Genomic DNA, 11,442 nt, shown 5'->3' on the forward strand with positions numbered 1-11,442 from the left:
ATAGATGGCGTCTTTTAATGGTAGGATCTCCCATTTAGACAGTGACTCACACCCATTGTCTCAGTAAGTCTTCACAACAACCCTGTGGGCAACCACGTCAGAAATCATTTATTTTTAAACCATATAGAAGGTAAGTGACTTTCCCAAGATGACTGGGCAGTAAATGGCAGCGTCTGCGCTAGAACACACCACTTCTGACGTTTTGTCCTGTTCTTGTTCTATGCCAACCATTTACGCAACTTTTCATGCACAAAAGGAATTGTTCTTCCCGAGAGTTCTGTTCATTTGCCAACTACTAAATTTTTTAAAAAACTTTAAAGTTTTTGAGCTAAAGCCCTAAACTGTCGTCACAATTTTAAATGAATAGACCTATTTTCTCTCCTTTGAAAAAAAAAATCAGAAGTAAAATGATTCAGAATTTCCTGAACAAGCCCCCACCTGAGGTAACTGAGGACAGGTTGGCTTGTCATCTCTGTGGGTTACACAACAGGAGAGGACTGGAAAGCTTTTTGGAGAACGCTTTCAAATTTGCATCCAAAGCTTCCTGTTGTGTCGATGTTTTTTATTTCCCAGACTTTTCACAAGGATGAAAAAGGTGATGTTAGAGCAGAGCTCATGAACACCTGAGACTCTGAGGTCACCCGGTGGGTCTGTGCTTGCAGGAGATCCAGGAAAACTGTAGGCAGACATGATTCTAGAGGACGCTGAAAGAAGGCCAGGTGTGGAGAGCCCCCTGGGCCCCTGGGAGAAGGCCCAGCAAGACAGGAAGACCTGGGCAAAAGGGCATGAGGCTTCCCTTCCCTAACAGGGCTAGAGCTTTAGAACAGCACTGCAATTAATAGAAGGAAGAGTGGGCATGAAACAAAATCCCAGTTCCTAAAAATCAGGCAAAAAACTAAGACAAGATCCCAGGTAAGGAATAAAGAAGAGTTCAGTTGCTAGAATTGAGGTAACAGGGAAGTGCTTCCTCAAAAAGGAACAAGTCAAAAGCCCTACGCATGAGACTAGAGAGGATGTCAGGCCAGCAGCAAGGTGACTGACGAGGATCTAGTAAAACACTGACTCACGGTCACATACTGAAATACACTGGCATTGGAGTGGGGCATGGCTGACCCCGCATGTTGGCAGTAGACGGGTCCCACTTAAGGAAAAGAAAGGTAGTTTTCCTGACACGTTTAACTTGGATCTTTGCCCTGTCTTCCTGTTTCTTAATTATCTTTCTCTCCACGTTCACCATAGGTATAGTCATGTGCAGGTGTGCAAACACACAAACATGTTATTTAAAAGGCCTCATGATACTTATTAGGGCAACCCTGAGTTGGAAAAAAATCTTCTCTTTTATTAAGTTTTGCTGATTGCTTTTTTTAGTTTCTCGCATACTCCCTTCAAAGATCCCAGATCTAACATGTAGTCATGCCAGTTAGGCTAGTGTCACTAAGTCAGTCACCTGTAGAATACAGGTAAGGTGTATAAATGAGTAAAGCAGCCCATGAGAGGTAAGAGGGAGTGGTAGAGACTGCAGTTAACCGGAGAACGTGTCCCAGAGGGGACAGAGACAGTCTGCTCAAGCCAGCCAACCTAGTGTTGCCAGAGCTTCTACTTAGAAGAGGAAGGATGGATGGAAAGAAGGAAGGAAGGAAGGAAGGAAGGAAGGAAGGAATGGAATGGAATGGAATGGAATGGAATGGAATGGAGGGAGGTAGGGAGGGGAGAGAAATTTAAAAATTTTGTAACATTACAGTTAAAACAAAACTTAGCTGGGGACAAGATTGACCCACAACCCAACAAATTGCAATCTTTGCTTTAATTATTATTTTTTTGCCCTTTAAAATGGTTTTGGTCCTGGGTCTAGTTTGAACAAAAAAGATGGGAGGGGATGAAAAGCAGTCCCAACAATAGATCCAGGGGCCACTGCCGTCTAAGGGAAAGGCCAAGAAAGAGGGACCAGGTGAGGAACCCGGCCCACTTCAGTTCCTGTGGTGTCATTTTGCTACAATAACAAGTTACCAGAAATTTAGTGGCTTAAAACAACACAAATTATTATTTTACAAGTCTGTGAGTCAGAAGTCTGACCTGGGACTCAGGCTAACATCAGGGTGTCAGGAAGGCACCCTCTCTGGAGGCTGTGGGGGAGGATCTGTTTCCTGACTCATTCAGGTTGTTGGCAGAATTCAGTCCTTGTATAAGTGTAGGACTGAAGTCTCGCTTCCCTTGCAGGCTGTCAGCTGAGAGCCGTTCCCAGCGTCTGAGAAGCCACCTGCATTCCTTGGCTCATGGCCTCCTTCCTCTGTCCTCAAAGCTAGCAATGGTGGGTCAAGTCCTGCCCATTCTTTGAATTTCTCCTGCCTCTTCTTCTATCATCGCATCTCTCTGGCTCCCTCTTCTGCCTCCCAACTCCCTTTCAAGGGCCCACCCAGATAATCCAGAATATTGTCTCTGTTTTAAGGTCCTTAGCCTTAGTTCCACCCACCACCTTCCTTTTGCTATGGAAGGTTCTAGAGATTAAAGTGTGGCCATCCTAGGGAGGTCACCAGAAATTCTGCCTGCCACAGTTCTAGACACCTTCCTTAGAAAAGAATGTCTGAACTCACAATCTGGGCCTCTGATGCGATTACTGCCTTCTAGAGACTTGGGAAACCCATTTTTTTCTTTCTCTTATCATATCTCTGACTATTCCTTCTCATTCTTCTTCACGTTTCTTCCACTTCTTCCTTATTTATCAGTGCCCCCTGTGGCTCTTCTGTTCAACATATCTTCTTACAACTCTCGTTCGCTTGAGATCCCTAGCCCCTAGCTTCTTGTCCAATAGGATCCACTGTAAATTTACCATTCTAACAGGATCCACAGCACAAATTTAATGTATCCCAAATCAGTTTCGGCCCCTTTATTTCTTTTCTCCCGTCAACCTCATCTTCCAAGCTAGAAAACTTAGAACCATCCTCAACTCATTTCTCCGCCTCCCCTCCCACATTTTACCTGCAGGAACGGGAACTTCTGCCACTCTGCCCTGGCCATGTCGCTGGCATCCAGACCTTCCTCTCTGTCCCACTGGCACTGCCTTCGTCAGGCCCTCATCCCCATCACTGGCCCTGTGACGTCACCACACCTCCCTCTCCACACACACCCAACACACTCTGCTTCATCCCACACCGAGAACAAATCTGACCTGCTTATTTCCTCCGCATGAAAGCCTTTATTCCCCTTCTTCACCTGGTTGAAAAAGATTCAACTCCTTTGTGGGACATACAAGGCCATTGCTAATATGACCTCAGTCCAGGTTTCCAGGTTCATCTTTTCCTCTCTCTGTATCATACACTCCATTCTCCAGCAACATTGTGATTGTCTAAAGGGCCCGCCCCTTTCTTCTCCATCACGCAGACATCACACTGTGACAACTCCTAATTCTCCTTTCGCCTCTTACTCTCTCCTCTTTGTTTCTGAGACACGTTTTTCCCTCTCCTTGAGATACTTATTCATGTATGTGTCTCATCTACTAGACTACATGCTTTTGTAGGGCAGATACCAAGTCCTATTTTGATTTGTACCTAGAATAGACCAAAAACTATTTTTCACCATACCTAGCACAGTGACATGCAGATAATGGTTGCCTCATAAATACATATTGAATGCATGAGAGATGAATTGTGCTGGGTGCTGGAAATGCAGTGGAGGAAACAATGTAAAGTTCATGCTTTCACTGACCTTCTAGTCAGTTAGACTGTGCTATTAACAGAAAATCAATTCAACTATCAATTATAGTTGTGACTGCCACAAGAAAGAAGAAATAGCAAATGCTATTGTCTTCATGAATTTTTTTTATATTCCAATAAATCTTGATTCTTTAAGAACTCTTTGTTTTTTAGGAAGCTCATACAACCCATTCAGACTAAAGGGTGACGGAAAGAGGCCGAGGAGAGCAGAAAGAGCAAGAGTGACTGAGCTCTGCCTTCACCTCAGAGAAGCCTTTTCTGATACACGTCAGAGTGACATGATGTCTCCCCTCTTTCTGCAGAAGTATGAAAAGACATCTGTCCCTCATTTTGTGAGCCTCCAACTGATCCAAGTGTCATCCAGAGGAGGAGGCAGCTCATGTGTGCAGGACCTCAGGGTGCCGGCCCTCACCCATACACCTCCAGGGCTGCAGGTCATTAGCCAGAATAAAGGAATAAATTCACAATCTGTGGGCCTGCCATTCTCTTCTTAAGTAAAAGAGCACAGGGAAAGTGTTAAGTTGCTCCCAAGAGGGCTCCCAAAGCCATGTCCAATCCAAGTGATTCATGGATACAATACTTCTCTTCCCAGATGAAGACCCAAGCCAGCCAGTCCCACCCAGTGGCTTTGACACGTGGGCCCTCCGATACCAACAGAGTCCAGACCAGGAGGCCCTGCTGCCCTTCCTTCAGAGCTCACGGTTTTCCATGAGGCAGTCTTGTTTAAATCCCATCTCTGCTCCTAGCAACTTTGTGATCATCAGCAAATTACTTCCCCTCGCTGACCCCCAACACTGTATGTGAAATGGAGCTGATGATATCTACCTCACAGGGTTGTCTGAAAACTGACTTCATATAATGTAGTCCAAGAGCACAGCATAAGGCCAGGAGCAGAAGGAGGCTGGGAGGCTTTCGTTGCTTTCCCTCTTTCTATCTTTTCCCTAAACTTCCCAGGACATGAAGGAAGTGGTTGGTCAAGAGTGAATAATTTATTCCTGGGAAAATTCTAAAGGCATTTTCTCCAACAAGTTACATGATCCTTTGGGGCAGAATGAACAGGGCATCACAAGTCCCAGCTACGTGGGAGGCTGAGGTGGGAGGATCACCTGAGCCTGGGAGGTCGAGGCTGCTGTGAACAGAGGTCACACCACTGCACTCCAGTCTCGGCGACAGAGTGAGACCCTATCTCAAAACAAAACAAAACAAAAAACAACAAAAGCCCGCAAGATCCATTTAATTACTAATGCATATGTATCCTTTGGAGGATATCTGTGCCTTATACGTTTATTATTAATGGGGAATAATAGGACTTCTTTCCATCCCCTCTACATGCACACCCTGAGCCCCTGATATACATACTTTTAAAATATTAGTGAGCCTTTATTACACACTTACTATGTGGCAGCAGGGATAGGAATTGTAAGCCTCATTCTACAGGCAAAGTAATGGAGGCAGGAAGATGTCAGCACTACACATCTTGTAAGTGGCTTCAAAATATGTGATGCTTCCTGGTGTCACGGGAAGATTCTGTTCACAAAGACTGAAAAATGCGCTCAAATGTCAGAGGAAAATCAGAGAGTCTATGCTAGTCATTTTTTTCAAGGATTGTATTTGTGCCCAAAAATGGGTTTGGGTAGGTGGAAATGGGAACAGTAGGAAAAAAAAAAAAAAAGGTTGAAGAGATGTAGCACTGTCAGACGTAGCAAATAAAAATACAGGCACCGGGTTAAACGTGAATTTCAGATAAGCAATGAGTACTTTTTTTTTTTAGCGTAAGTATGCCCAGATATTGCACGGGACATATTTAGCTGACACTAAAAAAGTTATCTGTTACCTAAAATTCAAATTAACTGAACATCCTATGTTTGATCCAGCAACAGGCCCCCTCCCCGCCCCCGCTCCCGCTCCCCACACCTCCAACCAAAATGGGATGGGCCTGGGAATTTGAATACTCACCACTGGGGCTAGTACTGGGGTTGGGACCGGGTCCCAGCAGGGAACAGGGGAGCATCTGCTTTGGTGGGGGTCATCTGTCAAAGAAATTTGGAAATTAAACCCAACTGTAATTGAAGTTTTACACACAGCCGCCCTCTCCCTTCCTGAAGGCGCCCAGAGGACTGTGGCTCCCCTCCCCTCCCCGCTCCTCCCTCCACCTGCAGGGACTCAGCACTCACATCTCACTTTTTTTCATTAGATGCATCATAAAAACACCAAGTTGGAAGCCATTGCTAGCTGTTCCTCTTCTTATTTCCCTTCTCCTCTTCTTATTTTTCGTAATAGAACCCCCTACATTTCAGCTGTGCCCCCAGTCACCCAAGTAGAAACTTCATTTCCCAACCTCCCTTGCAGCTGGGTAAAGACATGCAGCTGAGTTCTGCCCAAAGGAATATAGGCAGAAGTGATGGAGGTAACCACCTGACCTCCTCTTACTCTTTCTCCTTGTTATCTTCTTCCCACACATTCTCTCAATAACCATTCCTCATTGCAAGGCCTTTAATACTATCATTAGATGACCCACATATTTCTCCCCAGCCAATCTCCCCGAGCTCCTGATCCGCACATCCAACCCTACGTGACACCTCCACTTAAATGTCTACTAGGAATATCACATTTGGCATGTTTCAGATGAAACTCTTGGACTTCCCTCTAAACCTGCTCCTCTGGAAGCCTTTTCACCTCCTTTAACAGCAGCCCCACCCCTCCAGTCACTCAGGCCAAAATGCTGGTGATTGTCCTGGACTCGTGTCTCTCACACCATATCTCACTCCATCAGCCACTCCTGTTGGTTCTACCTTCAAAATACATCCACAGTCTGCCTGCCCACTTGAAGTCACCCTCACTGCCGTCACCCAGTGTCGGCTACTGAAGTCTTTGCACAAACTATTTAATAGTCTCCTAATTGACCTCCCTGTTTTTACCCTTGCCCTCTGTTTTCTGTTCACAGAGGAGCCAGCGTGATTCTTTAAGTGTTAAGTCACATCATGCCACTCCTCTGCCACAGTCCCCTGCAGGCTTCCCATCCCAGTAAAAACCCAAACTTGTTGCTGGCCTTTGCTCACTCTGTGTATGGCAGCCACGCTTTTGTGCTCCTCAAACAGCTCAGGCGTGAACAGGCCCCAGGGCCTCTGAACTGACTGCCCATCCCCTCTGATTGCTTTCCCTCAAATACCTCCACCGCTTGCTCTTTTGCTTCCTTCTAGTTTCACCTGGTAGGCTCCCTCTCGAAGTGGTCCACCTGGCCCCCATCTTTAAATTTAATCTACTCTCCTTGACTACCAACTTTACCCTGCTTAACCTTCTTCCTGCTTGCTACCCTCTAGTATACTCTGCTTTATGGATGTTGGTTTCCTTTTCCACCCCACCCTGCCCCCACCTCATGAGGGCAGGGAGCTTGGTGTGATTCGTTCACAGACACGTGAAGCCTAACGTCCTACTTCCTGGTCCGCTCAGCAGCCGAGGCTTTAATATGAAAGACACACAATATTCTACCTTGTCTGAGTCACTGTCATTTGGTCTCTGTTAAAAGAGCTAAACAGAATCCTTGCTGATTATTTCAGTTTCACAAAATATATTTTTTAAAAGACTTGATTCTCAAGAAGAGAGAATTTTCAGTGAGCAGAAAGAATGAAATTCTCTGTTTATGTTTCTCGTTGCTTTGGTTTCATGCCTTCTGTGGACATCAAATCTTCAAGATTCCTGTGTTAAATTTTTATAGGCCAATATTAGTGGCCAACATAGTAATGTTATTATTTTTAAATAAATATTATAATATTAATTTGAATAAATATAATAATAATATAATCTTATTAATAATCAATGTTTAAAATAAACATTATCAACATATAATCCTGTGAATGGTGTTCCAGAGCCTCAAAAATTCCAATTCGTTTGCTTTTTCCCCACCCACTTCTCTCCTGTTGTTAGTACCATGTTTGTGTCTTTTTTTTTTTTTTTTTTCTTGAGACAGAGTCTGACTCTGTTGCCCAGACTGGAGTCCAGTGGCCCAATCTCTGTGCACTGCAACCTCTGCCTCCTGGGGTCCAGCTGTCCTCCCATCTCAGCCTCTCAAGTAGCTGGGAGCACAGGCACATGCCACCAGGTCTGGCTAATTTTTTTTTTTTTTTTTTTTTTCCATTTTTAGCAGAGACAGGGTTTCATCATGTTGCCCAGGCTGGTCTTGAACTCCGATATCAAGTGATCTCCTGCCTCAGCCTCCCAAAATGCAGGGATTACAGATGTAAGCCACCACTCTTGGCCCCATCTTTTGGTCTTAGTCTAAGCAAACAGGCCATAAAGCAATGAAAAGATTAAATGAAAAACACTGTGGAGGTGATGAACAACATCCTTTAAAAAAAAAATTCTGTTCATGTGCTAGAAGCTCAGAGGAGCATAAACATTTGCTGCAAGCCTATTATGTGCCAGTGACTGCCGTAGTCACTTTGGGCCATTGGGTTCCTGGTGAAGGCTCTCATTGTGGCTTGCAGATGGACACTTTCTCTCTGTATGCTCTAAAGCAGTGAGAAAGGAGAGCTCTCTCTGTCTTCTTACAGGTCATTAATCCCAACATGAGGACCCTATCCTCATGATCCCATCCAACACTAATTACCTCCCAAAGACCCCATCTTCAAATACTAACACATTGGGGGGTTAGGGCTTCAACGTATGGACTTAGGAGGGACATAATTCAGTCCATAGCAGGAATTAAGAAGGGCAACAAGCAAAACAGAGTGTGTGGTATATGCTAGGCACTGTACTAGGCACTTAGGCAAGCCTGAGAGAAAATCAGAAAGGAAAAACCAAAGCTGAATTTCCCAGGGTCTCCTCCCCAAATCATCTTGAAAGCCCACCACATCCTAAAGCTGATGGGGTAGAGAATGGAAGAGCTGCCCCAGGGGTCAGCTCCAAGACTTACCTCTCTCCCAGACTGCAGCTCCAGCAAAGCCCCACCAAAAATCAAATGTTAAAGCTTCTTCTCAATTCCAGTGAATTCAAGGAGTTTCTTATAACTTATACACACTACACACTTGTAACACACCAGGCACCATGTGAGGAACTGGGATATGACCTCTGCCCTCCCGGGCCTATTGGAGAGGCAGGTAAATGCCACCACCTGCTGAGTAAAGCATATGGGGATAGAGCTTTTTCCCCCAGCAAGAGTACGGTGGTAACCATAAGAAAGAAATGTCATCTAGGAGCTGAAACTGGGGAAGGAGCTGGGCTGTGGGGAGAAACCACTGACTGTGTGTCCATGAGCCTGGCCAGGGGACTTTCTGGGTGCTCCACAGCCCAGGGAGTGTGAAGGACCTAAGAGTTGCTGTTCTAGGCGCAAATGCCTGAGTGAAATAATGTGAGCAATACCAGAAAATAAACAAGTATCCTTCCCTACCTCCTGCTCAAAGATTTTTGACTAGGGTCTTAAGGCTCATTCATTGAGAGACCCATATTAATACACCAGAGCCTCCTAGGAGGGGGCAATCAACTAATTCAGTGTCACAGACTGTATTGAGCTGCTGTTTCATGCCAAACACAATGTAGAAAAAATGACCTTCAAGATGCATACATTTTGAAGAAAGAATGTACAGGCTGATAACTATATCATTATGACTCAGTGATATGTTGCAGCCACAGAAGTATTTGCTTCTCCACTCAATAAATATTTGTTGAAACCTACTTTGTTCCAGGCACTGAGCTAGATTTGAGGGTAGTATAAAACGGCGAATAAGAGAGACAGCATCATATTATAGAACATGTTTACATCATGTTGAGGGATAAAAAGATTCTTTTTGAAACAAGTAAATTTGATTATTTCTGATAGTGATTACTGCTATAATGTTTATTTTAAAATAAGAGTCGGGGACCACTTTGGGTAAGAAAGTCCCAGCTAGGAAGTGACATTGTAACAGAGGCCTAGAAGATGGGAAGGGACCAGCACACAAAGTCTGCCAGGACAAAACTGTGGGCAGAGGGAACTGAAAAACCAATGGCCCTAGCAGGCAGTGGTCTCAGCATTCTCAGGAGCAGAGATTAGGCCAGTGTGGTGGAGGTTAAGCCTGCAAGACAGGCGAGTGTAGGGCAATGAGCGCCAAGTTGTGGACTTCGCCAGGTCACATACGTGAAACAGTTTGGATTTTCTTCCAGCTGCAATGGGAAGCCACTGGAGGACTTTAAGCAGGGACATGACCCAATCTGATTTTTTTTTTTTTTTGAGACGGAATCTCTGTCACCCAGACTGGAGTGCAGTGGCACAATCACAGCTCCCTGCAGCCTCCACCACCTGGGTTCATGCAATCCTGCCACCTCAGCCTCTCAAGTAGCTGGGACTACAGGCACGTGCTACCCACACCCAGCTAATTTTTTGTACTTTTTTGTAGAGACAGGGTTTTGTCATGTTGCCTAGGCTGGTCTCAAATTCCAGGACTTAAGCAATCCGCTCACCTTGGCCTCCCAAAGTGCTGGGATTACAGGCATGAGCCACTGTGCCCAGCCAGCTTTACATTTTTTTAAAGGTCACTTTGTGGAGAAGGAATTTTGGGGGCACAAATGCGGAAGTCGGAAACTCAATTATGAGGCTCACACTTCAGTCCAAATAAGAAGTGATGGTGGACCGAGCCAGGCAGCGGAGATGAAATGTTGTGAAATTATTTGGGATCTATTCTGGTAGCAGAACAACCGGGCTTGTTAATAGATTGGATGGGGGAGGGCAGTTTTAAAAATCAAACAAGACCATTAATTTGAGGACAATTAGGTGAACGGCAGTAACATCAAGAGGTGGAAGCCAAATTTCTAAACACAGATGTCATCTGCCTATTTGTGATGCTGTTGGTTGTGATATTCAGAGAGATCATCGTCTAGGGAGAAAGGGCAAAAACTGATTTGCTTAATGATTAGCTTGGGAGCCCTCGATGTTTATTGGTTTAGCAGAGAAGGAGCTGGGAAAGGATGTTGTGGAGCAGCAACCAACGTGGAGTGAAATCAGGGGAGTGCGGCGTTGATGTTGGAAAGACAGTTTCAAGAGCAAGGGGGTAGCCAGACAATTAAAACTGTAATTGGTAGGTTGATGAAGACAGGGAATCAACCCTGATGAAGACAGGTGGATTTAGCACCAGGCTTCCATGGAGAAAACTGGATGAATGCCCTGATATATCTGAACAGTGGCCAGTCCAGCCTGCCTGGAATCACTGTCGGCGGCACTCCAGAAACACCACACCCTGTGGACTCACTGACCTGGGTTCGCATCCTGGCTCTTCCACTTACTTGGAAGTGAACTTGGACAAGTTTCTGAGCATCAGTTGTTTCTTCTATAAGCTGGCAATAACCCCAACTCATGGCATCATCATGGATATTGCTGGAAAGTATTAGGCACTCGAAAAGAGTAGGTGCTCAATGAGTTGTAGCTTTCTGAGTTTCACCATCATGCTCTCACCTGTGTTGCTTGTCTGGTGCATTCTGGGTGGGCAACCTCCTGTCTCCTCTGTGTAGCTGCCTCCTTTGCTTGGCAAGCCTGGGCACAGAATCAGCCTGCCTAACACAGGACCTGGTATGAACTACGTGCTCAATGAAATGTTTGCGGTGATGACAACTGAACGAGAAATGTTTGTAGAGAAGTGTCAAAGGAAACTCTCAGAGAATTCAAAGAGAGGGGAAAATGATCAGTTCCTCCCTTCTCTATCTACACGCCAGGCCCACATTTTTCCAGAATAACCAGAGAGGCAAAAATAGCTCCTTTTCCCAT

Source organism: Aotus nancymaae, unplaced genomic scaffold (genome assembly GCF_030222135.1).
Source record: "Aotus nancymaae isolate 86718 unplaced genomic scaffold, 86718_ANA_hifiasm-v0.15.2.pri h1tg000108l, whole genome shotgun sequence".
In the NCBI taxonomy this organism is placed as follows: domain Eukaryota; kingdom Metazoa; phylum Chordata; class Mammalia; order Primates; family Aotidae; genus Aotus; species Aotus nancymaae.